The 18,879-nt window shown below is 40.1% G+C and overlaps 1 protein-coding gene across 1 annotated transcript in view; it reads left to right on the forward strand.

The window, feature by feature from the left end:
- Positions 1-2,402: 2,402 nt before the first annotated feature.
- LOC140516177 (uncharacterized) overlaps positions 2,403-18,879 on the forward strand; it is a 72,000-nt gene continuing 55,523 nt past the window's right edge. Inside the window, exon 1 of the mRNA XM_072627204.1 lies at positions 2,403-2,567. The gene's annotated coding sequence lies outside the window, so the exon portion shown is untranslated. The remainder of the gene's footprint in view (positions 2,568-18,879) is intronic.

An 18,879-nucleotide genomic window follows, 5' to 3' on the forward strand; every position in this document is an offset into this window, starting at 1 on the left:
TAGTTTCTTTGCTAACATTTATTTAATTTTTTTTTTTGCTCTAGCATTTTTTATAGTCTATTTATGTATAGTTTCCTTTCCTACTTTCTCTCTGAGTTAGATGTGAAGAACAGATTTGTATGATGGAAGGAATTTGGTAGAAAACCCTTCCTTTCCTTTTTTCCCCTGATATTAGGTTGTCCAAAGTCTCTGTCTTGTTTTGTTAATCTGGATGTATTTTTTTCATTTTTGTAAATATACATCCATTTTACTTGCATGTTGGATAAAATATTCTCTAAGAATTTACTTAATGTCTTCATTTGTTGTCAGTTTTCCTCTTTTATTTGATCACTTTGTAAGGTTTTATTTATTTTGTTTTCCTTTCACATGCAGCTCTTATTTTTTTATTAAATCAAAGTGGATTTTTTTGCTTTCTATTCTTTCTTTCCTTTTAAATCACTTCTCACAATCTATCCTCCTAGATTAAATTTCTTTTATTTGTGACTGCTCCCTTTCTGAACCTTGCCTTCCTTTTCATTTTCTCCCTCCTGATAAAAGCACTTCTACACCAAAGTCTTTATATGTGTTCTACCTCCTCTCCTTTGACAAATTCAGACAAAAGTGAGGTTCACATGATGTCTACCTTTTTCTTTTTGTATAGACTTAGACTTGTATACTCTGATTAAATGACCAATTTCACCACCTTTCCTTACCTTGTTCCCCTGGGGTCTCTCTCTTCTTCAAGATGATCAAGTCAACAAAAGTACAAGGCTTCTGTCTTCACTCCCTCTGTGACCCCTGATGACAGAGTTGTGGGGGACGCATCTCATTATTTCTTATTAGATTGTAAACATACCATCCTTATGCGGTCCCTTCCATTCCCTAATTTGTATTTACAGTTTTGACTGAGCTGTGATCTTTGCATCAGAAAAGCCTGAAAATTACCTATTTCATTAAAAGGTCTGTTTTTCACCTGTGTGATCATGCTCAATTTTTCTGGATAAGATATTTTTGGGTTGCAATCCTAGATCTTTTGCCTTGTAGAATATTGTATTCCCCGCTTTACATGGTAGTTGCTAGATCTTGTGTGATCCTGACAGTGGCTCCTTGGTATTTTAATTCTTTCTGGGTGCTTGCAGCATTTTTCCTTTGATCTGAAGGTCTGGGTTTTGGCTAGAATGCTCCTGAGAATTTTTTGTTATTTCGTTAATGATTTTTGGAAATACCAGGCTCCTTTTGGGGGGTCAATCCACTGAATAGGTGTCTAAATGAGAGTAGTGTGTCCCAAAATGACTGTTGACATTCCTTCTAGGTTGCCGATGAGTCTTTGTCCCATTTGGTTCCTGTGGTTGCAAGGGAGAAATAGCACTGAGCCTCCAGAAGAGTGGTCTTCAGCTGAGTGCAATTTGAGCCTGAGAGAGGAGAAAATATTTCATTCCTGTTCTCATTTATCAGCAAATGATTGTTTCACAATCTGGCCTTGAAGGTTTTAAGAATCCTTAAGATATGTCTCCTTGATCTGTTCTCATGTCATTTTTGCATGAGATATCTTCCTCAAAAACTTTTTTCATTCCTTTGACTTTGTAATTATGTTTCACGTGTCACGAAATCCTTAATTTTCAAGGACTGTCTAGGCTTTGTACCTTTTCTTTGAAGGAACAGAAAGGGACTGCTTAGACTGGTGAATGAACACGTCAGCCCCATGGCCTCTCATACTGGATGCCATCTGGCTGCCATCCCCCAGTTTGTGTCTAGGCGACACACAAGGGCTCACCTCCTCACAGGTGGAGCCTCCATAGACAGCCAATATTAGCCCTTGCCTGAGCCCAGGAACTTCCTGTGCAGTCCAGCTCTGGAGTCAGGGAAACAGTCACCCCTCTGCCATAGTGCCTGGTCTAGGCATTCCAATGTGGATTGTATATGTTCTCTTGGGCTGAAAAAATGACTCACTATGGTTTTTCCTTTGATTTCACAATCACTACTTAGTCTGGCACTCCTTCTAGATCTTTGTTGGGCAACTGGGCTATACTGCTTCTTCCATATCTTCCTGGTCTGTTGACAGTTATTATTTTCCCAAGTAACTTTTGCAAGCAACCCGAACCAGCTTTCTGTGTGTTTCTTCCAGCCTCACCACCTTTTCCCCATTCTGTGATAATGCTAACTTTTTGCAAGGCAGTTGTCAGTATAATACCCACCCAGGGCAGAGTGGCTAACCTTGGGTATCAGCTGCCTCTTGGTGGTGCTGAGTGTGCCAAGATTGTGGTGCCTAAAACAATGAGCATGAGTGTCAAAAGACTGTCTCTGCCGGCTCAAGCACATGTAATAAGTAGGATTCCTGAGCTTTCAAGGCTAGATTGTGAAACAATAATTTGCTGACAAGTTACAAGAAGAATGAAAATGTTTCTTCTTCTCTCCTTAGGCTCAAATTCTGTGGCTGAAGATTCAGTGCCTCTTGCTCACTGAAAACAAAGGAGTTGATGGGATATCAAAACTTGCCACTGATCTGGGGGGAATGCCAGCAGTCATCTTGTGGCTCCCTTCTCTGTCATCAACAAGACGGCAACTCCTCCGAAAGCCCCTTGGCACAGGTAAGGTCTGTCATCTGCTTTTTACACTGTGCCAGTAACTTTGACCACATAGTCCCTCGTTAGGTCTTTCCTTCTGTCTTAGATGACTAGAGAAAGCACCCTAGAGACTTGGCTCTGTATTGGAATCACAGAACTCCAGAGTGTTATTATAGACCTCAGCAGCTCGAGTCTGAATCATGCATGGAGTCCCCTGCTGGAAGTGTAAGGGGTTTGATTCCTTAGCTCTCACTGGCTCTAAGTATTAAGTTTCAGTTGACTTAGTCTGGGTCCATATTGTCCTAGTGTCTCCAAGTCTTTGAGCCCAGGGCTTCGAATTTAATTCTTGGGGTCTTTAGTCACGTGTAGACCACCATTTCCAAAGTAGGCTGCCTGTGCTCTTGTCATCACCCTCACCCCACCTTAACAGAAACTTGGACTCTCTGAGAGAGACTGGGCTCTAATAAATGAACTTTCTCTTTACCTTGCATGGAGCAAGGCCTTTGCCCCATTCCTGGCCTCCATTTCGATCCCTGCCACTGCATGTCTACTGCCCTCCCTCAGCACTTAGTACGTGTTTTATCTGTCCTTCTAAGTCTGCCGATTTTGTTCTCTAAGTCTACAAGGTTACATTTAGAATTGTTTGGTTTCTATGTCACTAAATCTAGAAATTTAGTTCCTTAAGTCTGTAGGTATCTAGGACTCCAGATGTCAGTCTGCACCTGAGTCTTGGGATTTAGTCCCCTGATTTGGTTGGGTAAGTCTCCCATGGATCTAGGTCTTTCAGCCTTTACCTCTCTATGATTCAAACTCTAGTTCTTTGTCCTTCTCTTCTGACTCTCTTATCAGAGCCGTCTCCACGTATCTAACTCTTGGATTTCTCTCTCCATTTCCAAGTGGTTTTCTCTACACTTGTTTCTGTTTCATTCTTTAAACTCTGCATCTGTCCCCTATGAAACCTGTGTACTTATCTGTATGGAACTCTCACTCTCACAGCATTCTGGCTGGCCAGGGACTTCAGCTCAGGATTAGAGGTGCTACTGATGCCACTTCTGTGCCTCTCTCCTAGTTAAAGCTGTCTTCACTCACATGTGAAGAGGTTGTTTCTTCTGAAATTCTCCTCAAGGTAAAAAGGCTTTTTGGTTTTTATATCTCAAGTGCTTGGCAGAATGGTTGAAACGAGCTAAACACTTAATAATGCTTGTTGATGGACTGGTTCCACTTATAATAAATAAGAATTATGTAGGAATAATCATTATTAGTGCAAAAGCCTTTGGGGAAGGACCTTCTTTTAAGTATTAGAAAACTATTAAATAGGGGTAACTGGGATTTTTTTTTTTGCTTGTACAAAGGTAATAGTTTTCATGAAATCAAACCTTTTATAGTCTTAGTTTGGATAACTGTAACTCAGACAGGATTTTGGTTATTTATTCCTGAGAAATTTGTGCAAGAAACTTGACTGGACTTTCTGTATCCCACCCACTCTGTATTTGTAGAGAAAGGGAGCTTCCTTCTTCCACGGCCATTCTCAGAATAGTCCGGAGGCTGTCTCTCAAACTTAGTAAGTGTTCTTGTTCAGTGATGAGAAACTGCCCCCCCCCCATAACATCCCCTCCTACCACAAGCTCATGCACATGTATACCAAACACAAATCTCTAACCTCAAGTGCCAGATTACAGAGCAAGCATTTGCTTATAAGTGGAAGTCTCTCTCAAGATCCATTGCTGGCCTGTGAGGAATGTCAGAGGCAGATACAGTTTGGGGGCCATCTTGCTATGCTGAAACAACTTTTCAATAAAGCCTCCATCAGCAGGTAGGACTACATGGAAAAGTCTGGGTCTCGGGGTCTCTAAAAATGTAGATTTAGATCTAAATGACTCCAAGTCTTGAACCTTTGAGATTTAAAGTCTCAGTTGTGAAGGCTCCTGGTCGTGAAGCCTTCAAGGCTTTGGAATTTAGATCCCTAGACTTCCATTCCCTGATCCCTGGGTGCTGGTAATTCAATTTCCAGAATAGTGGTCTTAAGGCGGAGAAGACTCAAGTCCTAGAGAGCCAATCCCAAGCTCTCCATAAGTATCTAAGACTCTGAATCTAGGTCTGGCTGGGCTTCAGACTGTAAGTACAAACACAGAGGACCTTCAGTTCGAGGCTTGAAACCTCAAGGCCAGGACACTGAGATACCTTGCCTTTTGGCTAGGCCAAAGAGATCAACAGTACAGCCCAGATGAAAATGTAATTGGGAAATTGTTAAAGAAATACATAGAAATACAATAAGACATAGGTTAACAGGTGGGTTTCTAAATCAACATGCTCCCACAGGGATCCTTATGAACAATTTAGTTTGACACAACTGGTCTAGGCCTCTTGGATTATGATCTTGAATTTAGAGGGGCTGAGGTCTCAAGCTGTCTAAAGACTTGGCTTTACAGTTTTGGAAATCTTCAGACAGATATACTCTCCACATCTATAACTTAACTTGCTTTCCTAGAAAACTTAAGGCCTGGAGACACAGAGTCCTAGACACTTAAAAACCTAGGTTAGAAAACTTAAGACATACACTTGCCTGCACAAAACTTTCCTGTTGATGTGGGTTTATTGAAGCATAGCTGAATTCTTCTCTTTCTAGGAATTGATCATGTCCCATGCCTTCCTATGGCTGTGGACAAGTTATGCTGGATCCTCAGAAGAAAGAGAGAAAAAAAACTTCTGTTGTCACTTAGCTAATTCTCCATTCAGAATCTAGCCTTGCCGCACATTCAGTGCTCTCAGCTGTGGTTGTTGTGGTTGCGTTTGTCCTTGGTTCTCGAAGAGGACCATGACATCAAGATGATGACATGACTTGCAGTTGACTTTGATTTGAGTGAGGGAGGACTGTGCAAGGTCACCAACCTCACTTTCTTCTCCTGAGCCATCTGGGTCCAGTGGCCTGATATTCATCAGGATGACTGGAGTTGGCCCAGGATGCAATGGGAGACCCTGGCCCTTTTAGGTTAAGACCTTTTCAGGTACTCACTTAGAATGAGGTGATACCCATTCAGCGAATAGGCCTGTCTTTGCAACAGCAACCTTACCTCTTTTCTCTCTTCTCTTTTCTCTCCTTTTCCCTTTCTTCTCTGTTGTCATCTCTCTCTCATCTTTCCTCGGTCTGTCCCCTTGTTGTTCATCTCGTCTTTTGTCCCTTCCTTTCTCATTTACTCTCTTCTGTCTCCTCTTTCCTCTCCTTTGTCCTTTCCTGTCTAGATCATCTCTCATATTTCCTCTCCTCTTTTCACTTTTCTTTCATCTCATCATTTCTCTTGTTTTTCCTCTCCTCTATCTTCTCCTCTTTTCCTGTCCTCTCCTCTTTCCTCTCTTTTGTCCTTTCCTCTGTATATTTATCTCATATTTCTTCTTGTCTTTTTGCTGTCTTTTGTCTCATCTTTCCTCTCATTTGTCCTTTTCTCTCTGTTCTCATCTCTTGAATTTTTACTCGTCTTTTCGCTAGTCTTTCATCTGTCTTTCCTCTCATCTTTCCTCTCCCCTTTCCTTTCCCCTTTACTCCTTTCTCCTCTTTTCTCTCTCCTATTTGCTTTCCAATTCTTTCCTCTCATCTTCCCTCTCATTTCCTCTCCTTTTTCCTCCTCTCTACTGCTTTCCCTTCTCTATCCTCTCCTTTTTCCTTCCTCTCTGTTCTCATCTCTTATCCTTCCTTTTGTCTTTCTTCTCCCCTTTCCTTTCAACTTTACTATCTTCTCCTCTTTTCTTTCCTCTCCCCTGTCCCTCTCTACTCTCCTTTGCCCTTTCTCTTCTGTACTCATCTCTCATATTTCCTCTTCCCTTTTCACTCATCTTTCCTCTCTTCTCTCCATTTCCTCTTCCCTTTCCTCTCCTCTGTCCTTTACTTTCTGTACTCATCTTTCCCATCCCTTTTCCTTTTCCTCTCCTCTTTCCTCTCTGTACTTTTCTCTCCTCTTTCTGCTTGTATTTGCTCTCATCTGTCATCTCACCTTTCATCTACTCTTCTCCTGTCTTTTCTCCCCTTTCCATTCCCCTTTACTCTCTTCTCCTCTTTTCTCTCATCTCACCTCTTCTTCTTCCTTTCCTCTCTTCTCTTTTCTTGTTCCTCTTCTCTTTCATCTCCCCTTTTCTCCTGTTTTCCCTTACTTCTCTGTTCTCATTTCATGTCTTTCCTCTCATCTTTACTGTTCCCTTTCCTTTTTCCTATTTACTCTTTCCTCTCTTTTTTCTCCCCTTGTCTTTCCTCTCCCCTTTCATTTCAACTTAACTGTCTTCTCCTCTTTTGTCTTTCCTCTCTTCTGTTTTCCCTGTTGTATTTCCTCTCATCTTTATGCTCCTCTTCTCTCTCCCCTTTTCTCTCCCATTTCCTCTCTTCTCTCTCCTCATTCCTCTTCTCTGTGGTTTTCCTCCTTTTTTCTCTCCTTTTTTCTTTGTTCTTTGCTCTCAGCTCCCATCTTTCCTCTCGTCTGTCACCTTGCCTTTTGTCTAGTCTATCCTCTCATCTTTCCCCTTTCCTTTCCAATTTACTCTCTTTTCTTTTCTGTCTCCTCTCCCATTTCCTCTCACTGGTCCTTTGAAACCCTTTGCTCTCTTTCCTCTCTGGTCTCCTGAGAGGAGAAGAAGAGGGGAGACAATGAGAGGAAGATGACAAGATCTCTAAACCCTAAGCTCTAAGAGACCTTCTCTGCCAGGAGTCTCTTGTCTTTCTTTCTATTTCTTTCCCTTTCCCCTTCCCTCCCTCTATCTTTCTCTTTCCCTTACACCTCAGTGTAAGGGAGGGAATAAAAGAGTATGTGTATCTCTCTCTCTCTTTTCTCCTCTCTTCCCTCTAGGAGAAAAGAGGGAAGGGAGAAGGGCGAGGAGACACATACTCTTCTCCTCTACTCTCTCCCTTCCCATCCTTTCTTCTTTCACTCTGAAGCTCATACATTGGATCACAGTAGCCTCTGCCCAAACTGCAATGAATGCCTATATTTTGGGCCCTCCTGGATTCTCAGCAAATTTCAATAACTTTTTCTCTTTTGACCAGCAACCCTGAGGATCTTCCCCTCCCAGTTTGATTGATTTTTCTTTATTTCTAATTAACTGGTGGTCCCTTGGCTCACTTCTTAAAGAGACCTGTTAGCTGAATGGGCTCACTCACTAATAGTAAGAACCTGAACATCAGGCCTTAGCCTAAAAGAGCCAGGGTCTCCCATTGCATCCTGGTTCGTCTCCGGTCACCGAACCTAGATGGCTCTGGAGGAGAAAGTGAGACTGGTAATCTTGCACAACCCTTCTTCCTTCAAACCAAAGTCAACTGCAAGTCATGTCATCATTTACCTGATGTCATGGTTCTCTTGGAAAACGAAGGACAAACACAACCTATGAGTATACCAAGCTGCCTGAGTCAGGACCCAGCCAGCTGGATAACTCAGCTTGTTCTTTCTCCTCTCCAAAGGAAGTTGAATTTTGATGGCCAGAAGCTGCCCAGTTAACTTGGGGTTTACTGGCTAGATTCTTTCCATCTTTTCTTTTTTCTACAAAACCTTCAACCCAGTTCACTCTGAAGCTCATGGATTGCACCACAATAAGTCCCTGCCGAAGCTCCACTTCATGGCTGCATTTTGGGCATTCCTGGCTTAGAGTGAATTTCAATGGTAAATGTTTCTCTTTGGAAAAGCAACCCTGAGGACCTTGATCTCATAGCTTGAGGTTTTTTTTTCTTTTTCTAATTCCTTGACTCACTAGCCTGAGAACATCCTGGAAAGAAGCTAGTAGTGTCTCTGAATTACAGGGGAGAAAGGAACTTGGTTGAGCTTCTTGCAAAAGCTACTGCTTGGGGTGGGGAGAAAGGAACACAAATCTGTTGCCACAGCTAAAGTTATAAGCCGCTACACTTCAAAGAAATAAATTCATTCTTAACATGGCAACAAAAATTATTGCAGCAAAAGAATACACACCTGTCAAAAGCGGAGCTGCAAGTGAGATTTCTGTAGACCTTAAGGCACAGGGGGTCAAAGTCAGCAGACCACCTCAGACAGGCACAAGAACCAGATTAAAATGGAATTTGGCAATGCTTTACAAAATAAACATGCAATACAACATAGATAATCTATGGTTTTCAAAGTCAAAATGTGACCTCCAGAGATCCAATCCTACGTGGGGGACTTTGTCTGTCAGTCAACATTTAATATGTGTCAAGTATTTATCAGACATACTTCTAGATACTACGATAGAAATAAAAATCTCTGGCCTCAGGGACCTTCCCCTTCTATCTGGGGAAACTACATGGACATGGTAATGAAAGCATCTCTGCAGAATTTCTTTGCAGTATTCCCAGGGTGAGGGAGAAGGGGGGAAATGTGTACAACACTGGCATCTTGGACCATGTTCTGGGTCTCAGCAGTCAAATAATCCCAGACAATGAGAGAGTAAAACCTAAAAGTCAAGAGTAGTCTGCAGTGATAAAGATGGCTCTAGAAATAGCAAGGTAGCGTTTAGTCAAGAGATGGAGATAGACAACAATTTAGACTTGCACTCAGATGAAGAGACTGTGGGCGATAAATTACTCCAAAGTCATCCTGTCCTCAGTTATTTTCCCTCTATTTAAGGGAAGGAGAAGCAAGTCAAACCACCTTGATCACACTCTTCCCCCTTGAATCCTGATGGAGGCAGCCCAGGACCCTGAATCCAAGTGTCCCCCAAACTATAAAACCTGCTTCTAGCCTAGAGCCCACCTCCTTCATCATTACTACCAACAACTGCTGACCAATTCCCAGCAACATGCAGATAAGTACAGGAGCCCTAGGAATGACTCCCACCAGTAATGCTTCCAGCTAATTCCAACTACCACCATTTTCCCTCATACTAATGGAGAGAGCCCAGGACTCTTAGCCCCAGAGCTTTGGGAAGGAACCCCTGTGGAGATGCAGCCTGCCCCCTGCAGGGCCTACAACCTCAGCAAAGCAAATTCTTGCCCCCAAAGTTTTTGTTGCTGTCTAATGTGTCAACCTCAGAAATAGGTGTCATTTTATCACTAAAAATGACGTTAGAGGGTGGTAGCATCTGCTTTATTCCTGCAGGCTCTGAGCACTATAAGGGCTTTCCATAGATGCTTTTTCCCCCATTAGAATGTGACCTGCTTGAGAGCAGAGACTGTCTCACTTTTGTATTCTTATCCCCAGTGCTTCTGAGCAAATAGGTGGTTTAGGTGGGAGGTGCCACATCCTTAAAAAAGGCAATGGAAGGAAAGTTCATCACGTAACTCATCCAAGTGGGTGGTCCCAAAATGAAGGATAAAGGAGCCAGAATGTAACTGCCTTGGACCTCACAGTCTGGACTAGCTTTGGGAATACAGGCAGACAGATCAGGCTAAGTGGAGCTGCCCTTAAGAAGAGTGTTTTTCTATGGTTGCCCTTGTTCTTTTGGTTAGCTTGACCTCATCATACATTCATTAACCTTGGGGTCACTGATATCTCAAGGTAGACAGCTGGCGCAGGCCAGGTCTATCCTGAGAACAACTGTGAAAGAATGTAGGGTTACCTTATATTGGGAAGAAGACAAGAATCCCGGTCAGCTTTCTTTTAAAAAAAAAATCACTTAATAGACTCAGAGGAGGGGGTGGACAAGACACAGGGGTCTCTGTGAACACTCCTAGAGTCAGCAGAAATACAAAGTCAAATAATTCCTATGGAAAGTGGAGCTTAAGGTGGGAAAGCTGTCTACCTCTAAGCACAAATTTTCAATCAAGAAATTGAGGCTGGAGATATAAATAAACAAGAAAAATCATAGAATTATTTTGAACTGAGTATCCCAAGTAGTAGCCATAGAATAAGAAACACCACAACAAATAAAATCTCCGAAAAAAACATTCCCTGTCTATTGTAATGACCAGAGTATTTTGAAAAAAAGTGAAATAAGATACAAAATAAAATACTAAAGGAAACAACAGTTATGAGGGTAGTGGGGGAAGAAGAATGAAAAACTCTTACTATTTAATCATCTTACCCAAGAAATGAACTCCCTTAAATTTAGAATGGGTACAAGGAAAACACCAACTCCATGAGACAACAAAGAATATTAAAAACCAAAAGTTTCTTAAAACCCTGAAGATGTAAAGTATATACCATCATAAAAAAATCAAACTAGATCATGTCAAAGAGAGAAAATCATCTGACCTGACCACAGTGACTCACTTCCGTCTGACCTGGACAAAGGAAGGTTCAATACCCACACACATGAAGACCACCCTGTAGAAATAAATTTAACCTAAGGAAGAAGTAAAAAGAGAGGGGAACACAAAGGGAGGATTAAAAGAGGGGAAAAAAAGTTAAAAAAAAACCAAAACCTGGGATCAGGGACAGGAGAAGAGAAATAATAGAATGCTTCAATTATAGATTACATATGTTGGTCAAATAATTCTCCCCCCACTCACATAAACTTCTTTGTAAGGGGAGAGGCTGATATAAGAGGAAAATGTACAAGATGGAGGGAAATATATAATTAACAAGTTGTAAGCATGAATGTGAGTGATATGACCTTGCACATAAAATGGAAGAAGAAAGCCAAATCCAACTTTTTTTTTTTAAACAAACACACTTGAAACACAAAGACTGATTGAGTTTGAATAATGAACTAGAACAGAACATATTATGCTTCAGGTAAACTAGGTGGTGTAGTAGACTTAGAATCAAGAAGACCTAAGTTCAAATCCTGCTTTAGTCACTTACAAACTGTGAAACCCTGAGCAAGTTACTTAACATTTCTCAGTCTCAATTTGTGCATCTGTAAAATGGAACAAATTGTAGCACTTTCATCACAAAGACATTGTGAGAATCAAATGATTTACCGTATGTAAAATGTTTCACAAATCTTAAAGTGTAACATGAAAACCATTATTAACCAAAAAAGTTATTTCAGACAAGAAAAAGAGATAACTAGGGAGATTGCATTATGATTAAAAGGATTAGAGATAACGAATCAACAACAATACCTGATACAAATACACATACATATGCATCTAACAGCACAGCACCTAAATACTTAAGGGAAAACAATCAAATTACAGGGGGAATTAGACAAAATCACTCTTTGGAGAACCTCAGCATATATCTTTCAGACTTAAGCAAATAAAACAAGAGGAGGACCCCAAAAGAACTTTGGGAAAATAGAGATGGCATAAGCCTGGAGATTTCTGAATGGGAACAGAAAGGAGTTCATGCAGTCATCAGTACACATATACGTGGCAGCTTTGCCAAACGTGACCATGAACAAACAGGTTCAGAAAAGCACAAACACTAATCATGTACATGTTATAATCCAAAAAAGGATATTCAGTAAGAGGCTGTAAAGAATGCATTAAAAACTAAATGGTGACTAAATAAATTAATCCAAAAGAGTCTCTAGGTCAAAGGAAAATCAAAGAAACAATAAAAAATTCAAAGGAAATTAGAACAGCAAGATAATGTACCAAAACTTATGTGTACCTAAAGCAGTCCTTATGAGAACTTTTATATAAAACTTTCATCAATAAAAAAAGAAAAGAGATCCATAAAATAAATAAATTTATAATAAATTATAATAATATAAATAAATATTAATAAATATTTATGAAATTTAAAACTCCAAATAAAGCACCAAGGAGAAATCCTGAGAAAGAGGCTTTTAAAAATAAGACCAAGGCTAAAGAAAGCATGTCCATTCTCACTACCACTTTTTAATTTAGTCCTAGAAATTCTAGTGTTAGCAATGACAAGAAAGAGAAAGCAAAGAAATAAGCATAGGCAAAGGATAAACAAAATTAGCAACTTTATGGATGATAGATGATAGATGATATGATGATTTATGTAGAAAATCCTAAAGAGATAACCAAAAAACCCTTAAACAGCTGGTAAATTCAGCAGATTTACAGCATATAAAAATAAATCGATATAAATTGATATGAATCATCAGAATCCTTGGTATGATGCCAACAAAACCCAGCAGAAGTTAGGAAGAAAAGTTCTATTCAAAATAACTACAGAAAGCATAAACTATTTGGGAGTGTAGCTACCAAGATACACTCAGGAACAATAAGGATTTAAAGAGTTGCAGGAACATTTAGTGCTCATAGTTGAGCTGTCAATGAAATAAATTTCAGTGCCAATCAAAGTATCAAAGGATGTTACTGGTCAGTCATTTCACTTGTGCCTGGCTCTTCATGACCTCATTTGGGGTTTTCTTGGCAAAGATACTGGAGTCATTTGCCATTTCCTTCTCCGGCTCATTTTACAGATGAGGAAACTGAGGCAAATAGGATTAAGTGACTTGCCCAGGGTCACACCACTAGTCAGTGTCTGAGGCCAGATCCAAACTTAGGAAGAGAAGTTTTTTTGACTCGAGCCCAATACTCTATCCATTGCACCGTCTAGTGGCTCGGTATCAAAGAATACTTTACAGAGATAGATAAAATAGTAACAAAATTCATTTGCAAAATACAATATCTTGGGAAATGATGGCAAAAGGTAGGAATGGTGGAAGAACAGCATTTGCAGAGCTCAGACTGTATTGTATAGCAGCAAACACTGAAACTATTTGGTGAATAAATAGAGAAGTTAATCAGTGGGTCAGGCTAGACAAGGGAGAATTATAAATAATGGAACTCAATGACATAATGTTTGATAAACTCAAAACATAAATAACTTAGAAAAGAATTCCCTATTTTACAAGAACTGCTGCAAAAAATGTACTGCATTGTAGCAGAAATAATGATTTAGGCCATTATCTTATACCACATTCCACAACCTTTCACAATTATAGGTGGGAGGTGTATTCTTAACCAGACAAGTAAAAGAGGAGATTACAAAAGATACAATAGATAATTGTGATTACATAAAATTGAAAAGCTCTTGCAAAAACTAGTCAATGCATCGAGGATAAGAAGGAAAACAGATGACTAGGGGGGAAATCTTTGTATCAGATTTCTTGCATAGCGGTTTGGTATTCAAGATATATAGACAACCAAGGAGCACATAGGCAGCACAGTGACTAGAGTGCTGGACCTGGAGTCAGGAAGACTTAAGTTCAAATTCTGCCTCAGATACTTGCTAGTTGTATGACCCTGGGCAAGTCACTTCACCTCTGTCTCTGCTTCAGTTTTCTTATCTATAAAGTGAAGACAATACCATCACCTAGGTTCCAGGGCTGTTGAGGGACCAAATGAGAATGTCTGTAAAGTCTTTTACAACTTTCAAGTACTACATGTAAATATTAACTATTATTATATTACAGCTAACAGTAAGATGTGAGATGAAAAGTCATTCTCCAATGGATATGTGGTCAAAGGATATAAATCAAGTTTTCAAAAGAATTAACAACTATTAACAATCACATTAAAGAATATTCCAAATTTCTAATTATAAGAAAATGCCAATCAAAACAACCTTTTGGTTTTACCTGACACTCAGTAAATTGGTAAATATGACAAAAGATGATTAAGACAAGCATGCCTATGCATTGTTGATAGAATGTGTACAAGTTGGAAAGTAATTTGTAATTATAAAAATCATATAGCTATAGTGTCATATTCTTTTGCCTACAGAGTTCACTACTAGCCATGCACCCCACAGAGAGCAAAAGAGAAGTTCTACATATGCAAAATATTTATAGCCATACTTTTTATGGTAGCAAAAAACTAGAAAGAAGGTAGGTGCCTATCAGTTGGGGAACATCCAAACAAATTGTGAAACATGAATTTAATGGAATACTATGGAGTTATAAGAAATAATTAATATTATGGAGAAGCACAGAAGGAGCTGATGCAAAGTGAAGTAATCAGAGCACAAAAAATAGTTCACACAATGACTAAAAGAATAAAAATGAATTTTGCAGATTTGCAAAGAAAAATCTTGGCCCTCAAGAAAAGACCTTTCCATAAGTTCTACGTAGAGTTGAGGGTGGGGGAAGGGAGAGAAATGTATATGAATATAATGTCAGATTTATGTACTGATCAATGTTACTGTTTTTCATCTTTTTCTTTTTTATGTTAAAAATGTCATAAATGTTGGCTCTCTGGGAAAAAGGAAGAGGGGCTGTACAGGAGTAATCTAGGTGATGTTAAAATAGAAGATATCAAAAAAAGTCCAGTTTTTAAAAGGAATTTTCTTTTAACCCCATTTGGGTGTATGTGTTCATCCTTCGTTGCCAAAGAAGACCAAGCCATCAGAGAAATAATGACATGACTTGCACTTGACTTTGTTTTGAGTGAGGGAGGGGTGTGCAGGTCACCAGCCTCACTTCTCCTCCAGAGCCATCTGAATCCAGTGACCAGATATTCATCAGGATGACTGGAGATGACCCAGGATGAGGCAACTGGGGTTAAGTGACTTGCCCAAGGTCATACAGCTAATGAGTGTCAAGTGTCTGAGGTGAGATTTGAACTCAGGTCCTCCTGCCTCCTGCACTGGTGCTCTATCCACTGCACCATCTAGCTGCCCCCCATTTGGGTATCAAATCCCTGAAACAGTAAGGAAATAGTATCAAATTATGAAGCTTGACATTTCCACATTAAATCTAAGTTATCTTGTCAATATCGAGGTCGATGTTAAATGAAAACATTTAGCTAAAACGAAATTCATCTTTGAATAAAAATGCCACAGAATTGGCATTTTCTTACCTAAAACCTTGAAAATAACTATCGTTTTCACTATGTACAACATATGCTTTTTAATTTATTTCTGGCATGAGAGTATGGCTAAGTTTTACTTCAAACTATTTTAAATTATGTTCACATTGAGGTACATTGTATTGATTGGTCTAAAATACATAAGACTAAAACATTTCTGTAACCATATTCTTTATTATCATCAGAAATTCATATATAGCTGGTCTTTGCCCTCTAACAGGTACTCTCTATGGTTAATCTATCTTATTTTGTTTCAAATTAGGACAAGATGATAGGACAAATAGAAGCAACCATAGAGACTCTCTCCAAAACAGTACATTATATGAAAGAGAAAGGCAGATTTGAAAAATAAAAAGCATAGATAGAAAATAATATTGCAAGAACAAAATTGAACAATACATTTTAAGCACTTTAGACCTCTATGAACCAAGACAATTGAGCCTAAAGAGAAAACAAGGAAAAATAATCTAAGAATCCTATGTCTCCCAGTAAAGCAATGAAATTCAAGCAGTAAATACCATATTTCAGACAAACATAGGAGAAAATTGGTGAGGAATTTTGGAAACAGTGATCAAGTAAGGGCTGTGGCTTGACCCCAAGGAGATAGGGAGGAGGGGTACTATGTACTCAACCAATCAGAAGGTTCTCACATACTGACCAAGCATGAGGCATGTCCTCTAATACTCCCCTTTTTCATCTATACCAGCTCCCAACCTAGCCTAGAAGCTCTTGGCCTCAGTGCCACCACAGCAGCAGCTGCGTAGGGATCAATGAGAAAATCCAGCATCCCCCCCTCCAGCATACCTGCCCTCAGATCACCTCACAGATACAGCAGGTGCCTCTCAGAGTGTGGGTTCTGTGTTCTAGGGCAGTGACCCAATGAGCCATAAGCCAGCCTATCCCCACCCTTTTTGCCTTGGGGTAGAACAGAACGACTTAGACAAAATAATAAGGCCTGGATGGGCTATGCACTGCAGGTCTCATCACATTATCCCTGCCCTCCCCCTCAACCCACCCTCATCGTTCTTCCTGCCATGCCACTAGGGGTTCCCAACCTTAGTATTATCTATTAGTCCTCATTCTTCCTCATCTTGAATATCTAATCAGTTGCCAAACCTTGTCATTTCTATCTCCACAGCATTTGTAACATCTGTCCCCTTCATTTTCTACACAGCTGCCGAAGTGATTTCCCTAAAACATAGGTCTGACCATGTCACTCCCATACTCAATAAACTCCAGTGGCTCCCTATTGACAATAGGGGCAAATGTCATTATTTTATCTTCATCTAACCCTTTTTTAATTTTTATGTTTTGTGTACTTTACAATACATGTAATTATTAGTACTATAATACACATTTGTGGTAAGTAAGAATAATAACCAGCATTTATATAATAACACTTTAAGCCTTACAAAGTGTTTTAAAAATGTTATCACTTCTTATCCTCTTAACAACCTGGGGAAGTAGGTGCTATCATCTCCATCTTATGGATGGGAAAACCAAGGTTAAGTGATTTGCCCAGGGTCACAGACCTAGTAAGCATTGGAAGCTGGATTTAAGCGTGGGTCTTCCTCACTCCAATTCCAGAGCTTTATTCATTTAGCCACACCACTGCCGCTGTAATAACAGTGTGCGTTTATGCAATGCTTTAAAAATATTCTCACTTAAATATTAAATATTAATATTTAAATATTAAATATTTAAATTAAATATTCAATAATATTAAATATTCTCATACAGTAAATTAAATTTTGTTCAAGTAAATAAATACACATTTTGTTGGGGTTACATGCTAAAAACTTTTGACTGACCTAAATCACTGGTATGCTCCCATCCTGGCCCTGTTGTTCTGGGTCACCTCTTCTGCTCAAGCCAAGCCAGTTCAGCACTAAGGTACAGCTTCTGAAAGGACATCATGCAAACTGGATGTCACTGAGGGGGTGGTACAAGAAACAAATAGGTCAGATGCATTTTCAGATCCTGCTTGGACTGGAGGCCCTTCCCAACTAAACACACACATCAACACAAGTGGTATGCCTTTTCCCCAGGAAGATGCCAGCACTGCCCTTCCCCAAAAAGTAGACTTGATGACCACTTAAGTGTGCGTGGCGGGGGGGAGGGTTGGATGACTCAGCATTTTAAAAAATTCAAATCCTGATTTTAGATGTTCAAAGAATAGTAACATTACTGAAAAATTTGACCATTTAAAATGGTCTGTTGATTTCCCTCTGAAGAGAACTCTGATGCAAGAATCAGTCCTACAGTAAAAAGCTTTTTATTAGGATTCCTTGATGGCAACTAAGTGAAGAGATAAGTACCCATAAAGGTGTAGGGTAGGAAGAGACTGATTGCAAAAGTCTATTGGTTCTAAAGTGACAAGTGGGATATGAACTTCCAAAGCACCATGATTTGACTGATTGTTCCTGGGGATAGGCAGTGATTGGATCCTGCAGGCAAGGTGTGAGAGTTCAGATTAATGATGAAGAAATTCCCAAGAGCCAAGCAGCTGCCAAGTCATATCAATGCTACCTTCAGAATATCTCTTGGATCCATCACCTTCTCTCCCCTCTGGCCTCCTATCTCACCTGGACAATACCAACAGTCTCCTAGTTGGTCTTCTTGCTTCTTGTCTCTTACCCTCTCCAGTGCATCCTCTCAGGGCTTCTTAAACTGATGGGGTGGTGTCCCACAGTTTAAGAAGCGCTGAAGGGGTCTGAAGTGGATAAAGTTTAAGAGGCCCTGTAGTCTACACAGCTTTCCAAAGCATCTACTTAAGCCGAATGTTCTCAGGGATCTGTCATAGCTCGATATTGCATCTCGGAGAGAATCTGGCCCATACCAGACATTCCAAGTCCTACACAGTCCGGGGTCCAGACTGACCTCACATTACTCACCTTCATGAGTGGCATTCCAGCCACACTGCCTTACCTGTTATCCTCCCAGACCACTTTCTGCTTTTTACCTTTCTGTCTTTACATAGGCTGTCATGTGCTATCTTTTCCCTTTTGTCAAACCTTGGGTCAGGCTTCAATTCAGATGCCACCCTAGGCCTTTCCTGATGTCCACTCCTCCTCACCCAAGTATCCAGAACAAGATGGCAGGAAGCAGTTTTGGCCTTGGATTCCCAGCACCAAGCACAGTACCTGGCACATAGAGAGTATTTAATAAAATGGAAAGAGCAGGTCACAATCCAGAAGCCACAAAACAGCCCCTTACTATACGAATAATGAGCAGAATTTGTGCCCCCAAATCTTGGCCAAATGTCAGTCTCTAATTCGATTTCTCTGGAACTGAACATTCTGACTAAAGAATGCATACTAATTAGCAATTTGTCATGATCTTTGCCTGTAAGAGAGTAGCAACTCTGAATTTCAAACATGGAGATGCGTCACATGAATAGTAAGCTGCCGATAAGTTAAATGGCTTTGGGTGAGACATTTTCCCTTCTCTGGGCCTCAGTTGCTCCATCTATACAATGGCTGTGTTGGACTAGGCCACTTTCTGACTTGAACATTTCATGGTTCCTAGACCCATCTCTTCTACCGTATCAATTTCCTCCTAAAGAATTAATCATTTACAGTCTCTGCTTCCTTCCAGGTCTTGTGACTCCTCACCATGTCGTCCAGGCAGGCTTTCGATGGCTATGCTAATAGAATACAAGCTTGGACAGTTCCTATCAAGTGGAAACAGCGTAGA

This window comes from Notamacropus eugenii, chromosome X, assembly GCF_028372415.1.
Source record: "Notamacropus eugenii isolate mMacEug1 chromosome X, mMacEug1.pri_v2, whole genome shotgun sequence".
Classification (NCBI taxonomy): domain Eukaryota; kingdom Metazoa; phylum Chordata; class Mammalia; order Diprotodontia; family Macropodidae; genus Notamacropus; species Notamacropus eugenii.